The sequence below is a fragment of the Schistocerca piceifrons genome, chromosome X (genome assembly GCF_021461385.2).
Source record: "Schistocerca piceifrons isolate TAMUIC-IGC-003096 chromosome X, iqSchPice1.1, whole genome shotgun sequence".
Taxonomy (NCBI): Eukaryota; Metazoa; Arthropoda; class Insecta; order Orthoptera; family Acrididae; genus Schistocerca; species Schistocerca piceifrons.
In genome coordinates, this window is record NC_060149.1 from 479,930,590 (window position 1) to 479,935,928 (window position 5,339).

Genomic DNA, 5,339 nt, shown 5'->3' on the forward strand with positions numbered 1-5,339 from the left:
ACAACTTGACTAGAAGGCGGGATCGGTTGGTAAGACATATTCTGAGGCATCAGGGGATCACCAGTTTAGTATTGGAGGGCAGCGTGGAGGGTAAAAGTCGTAGAGGGAGACCAAGAGATGAATACACTAAGCAGATTCAGAAGGGTGTAGGCTGCAGTACGTACTGAGAGATGAAGCAGCTTCCACAGGATAGAGTAGCATGGAGAGCTGCATCAAACCAGTCTCAGGACTGAAGACTACATCAACAATACAACAACTTTCAGTTGCTGACGGGCGTTGATATATATCAAAGGGGACAGGTGAAAATGTGTGCCCCGACCGGGACTCGAACCCGGAATTTCCTCCTTACATGGCAGACGCTCTATCTATCTAAGCCATCGAGGGCACAGAGGATTGTGCGACGGCAGGGGCTATATCGCTCACGCCTCCCACATTCTCACCTTATATGTCCACACACTACATTCGTAGTGTCCCTACCTAACACACTCATTACTCGTGGAAGGCATTCTTACAAAGTCCTGTAAGAGTTCGGGTGATATGTGTGCAACCACACACAAGAGGAAGGTCATAACCGGTATTGCGGACATGTCCGAAAGAACAGACACCATATCCATATAAAGGGATGTCAGTTCCTCCAGCAATCTCTTATTCTCACACTCGGATTCGTCTATCTGGCCCATCAACTGAGACTTAATGTCTAGTTTGAGAATTTTCAGCGCAGCTCGTGTAACGCTTGTAGCCTATCTTTGTATTTGATGATTTCTACTGATACTCAACAGGAAATGTCTTATTTTAAAGCTAAAACAATATTTAGTCTCTCTTCGGCAGTCAAGAGCTCATAATGTGGTGTCACCGCCAGACACCACACTTGCTAGGTGGTAGTTTAAATCGGCCGCGGTCCATGTAGTACATGTCGGACCCGCGTGTCGCCACTGTGATCGCAGACCTAGCGCCACCACCAAGGCAGGTCTCGTGATACGAGAGTGGACTCGACCCCAGTTGTACGAGAACCAAGCTACCGCCCCAGTTGTACGAGAACCAAGCTACCGCCCAGTTGTACGCGAACCTAGCTATCGCCCAGTTGTACGAAGCCTTTCTCTCTCATTAGCCGAGAGACATAATAGCCATCAGCTAAGTTAAGGGCTACGAACTAGCAAGGAGCCAATTGTATCAGTGCCTATAGCTTACGAGTATTCAAGAGAGATGTATTCCAAGGAATTATTAAAAGTTAAGTAAAAAGCATCTACATACTTTTCTTCTTATTCATTCATAAGTTCTCATGTTCCAGACTTCACGCCCGTCTGCGTTATGCCGAGCGTGCACTATCGGCCACAGCGTTAGTTTAGCATTCCTTTTCAGCAATCCACATCACGGTGTCGGTCCAGCTACCGACACTACACATACTACAGTCAGAAAGTAAGTAAATATTCATCTGACGCCATTTAGAAACTGAGATGCATGGTGGCTATAAAGGCACCGGAGACAAGTTCTACCGAACAGCGACGGCTGTTGGGAGTCGCGCCTGCGGTTGGGTCGTTGGCCTTGGCACGACCACCAGCCGGCGTGCTGTTCACCTTCTGGCGCGCCAAGTGGCTCGCAGGACTGCCTGAAAAGTCGACTCATATATGCCGTCAGCTACAGCTACTACGGAAGAGACAAGCAGGTTTTCTTGTCAACTTATGCGGCCATGTGAGAACGCAAACACTTCAGTAAGCTTCAGACCTACCAGAAAGAGCATTCGAGTTTGTTATCGTATAGGTTGTAGCCTTCCATAGGAAAAATTATGTGTGTCCGTAGTCAATAAATTACGGCGGAAAGATATTCTTTCGTACGTTTGCTTGGACCACAGTATGAGTCCATCCACGCTCCCAACACTCGTCGTCGTAATGTACTCGCTGCCACGTTCAGAATCAAATTTTCACAGTCGTTAGTACTAAAACGTTAACAACTCTACATGAACTTATTTTTCACTCTCCAGCTATATAATTACTTCATTTAATCTAACTTCTCCGAATATATCTCCACCTCCTATAAATACTATATACCTTCGTGTACATAACTGTAGATATTCCCAAAGGCTCCCATACGAGATATGGTAGAGTTTTAACGCTCTACTGTCCTACACACAAAAGCAAGAAAGAGGGAGGTTAAGGGCTTATCCCTCCAGCGAAGAAGAGTTGATTGGAGACTGACCACAAGCCGCGTTGAACAGGGGAAGAAAAGGGAGTCTGCTAAGTCCTTTTCGAACAAACCATTCCGTTATGCGCCTTAACCAATTTAGTGAAGATACGAGAAATCTGGATCAGGACATCAGAACATGGATTTGAGCCCCACTTCTCCCGAGAGTGACTCCATTGCCTTACCTATGGTACCACCTCGCTGATCACATAAAAGCAAAGCTGCAATATAGCAGTCTTACCACGCTCAGCAAAAAGTGACGATGATAAAGTTCTTAAATTCGGCTTTCAGCTCAACAGCAAATAATTGGTCACTGAAAAGGTATATAGCCCTACCAAAAAACATAGTTCCTTTCAGAAAATAAAAAATTACGTATATTGACTATACGTCGAAGTACCTTCTCTGTCTTATTTTGATATCTTAAAGTATTCACGAAACATTTCAACATTTCAGATTATCTACGTTACATGAGACACCTATATGCGCCGATTGTGATATTTAAGTAGACATATGCTATCAAATCCGTCTTAGTGTTCCTGTTTTCAGTATACAATTTTAACGGAAAATTCAGCGAAGAAAACTAGCGATTAAGAATAACATTTTAAAAAATCAACCAGACTACCGTCTTCCAATCATTTCACACCTTGTTTGTTACGTGTAGACGTTTTAGGATAATGCTGATATTTCTGAAATCTTGGTAAACTATTTATAGTTGTTATTGCGATTCTGGGCTTGTCGCTGGCTTCTTTCCACACTTCAGACCGTATATTTTCTCCTAGACCTGAGACTGAACGGGAAGAAAGATTAGGATTTAAGATTTTGTCGACGATAGAGTAATTAAACACTTAGTTACACTTCGCATTGGACGAAGATGGCGAAGGAAACTACTCTTCAATAGGAACCAATCCGGAATTCACCTTAAAAGATTTAGGGAAACTATGGAAAACCTTAATTAAGGCGACCAGGCAGGGATTTCAGTACGTTCCAACTATTATGCCAGCGTGTTAATTACTTTATCACTTCGCTTGGTAAACTTAGAGAAGAAGACGTTGCTTTGTCCGACTATACGGACGTTTATGACAAGATTCTTTTAAACCAGTCATTACTGATTCAAACTGATGGGGTTTATATCACTGGGATAACTACGTAACTGCTCACAACATGTAAGATACTGCCTGAAAACAAGAAAAGAGAATCGTTGAATCAGAAGGCCAGCTCAAAAGTATTCAACTGCTTCAATGTTCATAATTCTGGAAACAGCGGAAATACTCTACCATGAGCCTAAAGTCATTACTGTATCTTACACTGCGTCACAATTACTAAGGAACAACTGACGCTTGCTAAGGAACAATTGCCAATTGCTGTGGAACAACCGAAAATTGCTTCGGGTCATCTGATCAATGATAGTGATAGGAAATGTAGAGGGAGGGACATGTTAATTGCATCAAAGCCTCTGCACGAGCGCTATGTAAGGATTCGGCAGTTCATGCAGCACAGTGTTTGACGAAGGTTTTTGTGGAATCGATTAGAGTGACATTTCATGTGGTACTGTAACGTGTCTCCAAGAAACAATTTGAGTGATTGCCAACATGGATGAGTAGTTGGATGGCTCGAAGCTAGTCATAGTGTCACTACTATAGCCATAGTAATGGGTGTGTCCAAAAGTGTCATCTCGCTATTAAAAACGGCAGTTGACGGTGAGGTGGCCGCAGACTTACCAGCACACCGCAAGAAGTTCTATACATAGCCCTAGTGGCAAAAATGAACAGATCGCTGCAGATCTTGCAACTGCTACATATACACTTGTCTCTGCCAGAACCAGGCTGATATGTATGCTGTTCAGTGCATCCTACTTGAACCACCATATCATTGAGAAAGAGTTAGCTGGTGTAGGGAGCGTATTGGTTGGGGTCAGCGTGATGCTCTCCAACAAATCTCACGTCATTGTGGAAAGTGATTCTGCCCCAGGTAGAGTGGACAGAGAGCGGAACGTGTTCAACACCACAGAATGCTCATGAAGGCCTACGGTACGGCCTAGGCGTTACGGTTTGGGCAAGCTTTAGGCGTAGTGTCCAAATACCGTTGCATATTTTTGCGTGAGGTACCGTTACAGCACAGCAGTATTGCAAGAAGGTTATTGTGGATCATGTCAGTCTGTTTAGGGGTGTGTTAGGTCCCGACATTCTGTTTACGTACGATAATGTCCAGCCGGTCGTAGTAGCCGATCGGTTCTAGGCGCTACAATCTGGAACGGTCGCAGGTTCGAATCCTCTCGGGCATGGATGTGTGAGATGTCCTTAGGTTAGTTAAGTTTAAGTAGTTCTAAGTTCTAGGGGACTGATGACCTCAGAAGTTAAATCTCATAGTGCTCAGAGCCATTTGATAATGTCCACCCACTCAGGGTCGCTGAGGTGTCGGACACATTGGAAAGTGAGGATATTGAACGTATGGAATGGTCTGTGCACTCCTCAGACCTAAACCATATTGAGCGTGCCTGAGATGCTCTTGGCAGATATGTTTCTCAGCTAACACCCTCTCTCTGAACAGTGCAATACCTGAGAACCGCCTTGAGGACAATGACTCCTTAATAGTTTGGTAGCCAGCACGAATAACTGGTGCAGCAAGTGCATTAGTGCCCGAGGAGGGCTTATTTCTTACTGAGAGTCCGATATTGACATTTGTGTTGAAAGTATGACCTGCATCAAGAGATTTTTTTGTAGCAAAGATAGCGTTCAAAGCTATTTTTTATTGACCAGTTTCGACAGGTGGCCAACAGCCTTGCCGCAGTGGTAACACCGGTTCCCGTCAGATCACAGAAGTTAAGCGCTGTCGGGCTGAGCTAGTACTTGGATGGGTGACCATCCGGTCTGCTGAGCGCTGTTGGCAAGCGGGATGCACTCAGCTCTAGTGAGGCACACTGAAGGGCTACTTGACAGGGCAGTAGCAGCTCCAGTCTCGTAAACTGACGTACGGTCGGAAGAGCGGTGTGTTGATCACATGACCTTCCAGTTCGCATCCAGTGACGCCTGTAAGCTGAGGATCACACGGTGGCCGATCGGTACCGTTGGGCGTTCCTGGCCTGTTCGGACGGAGTTTTAGTTTGGACAGGTGAGACTGTTATCGTCAGATCTTACAAAACATTTTTGGTTGTGCGTCATGTT

The 5,339-nt window shown here is 44.9% G+C and overlaps 1 pseudogene; it reads left to right on the forward strand.

The window, feature by feature from the left end:
• The first annotated feature begins 4,946 nt into the window (after positions 1 to 4,946).
• Positions 4,947 to 5,064, forward strand: LOC124723472 (annotated as a pseudogene).
• Positions 5,065 to 5,339: the final 275 nt, after the last annotated feature.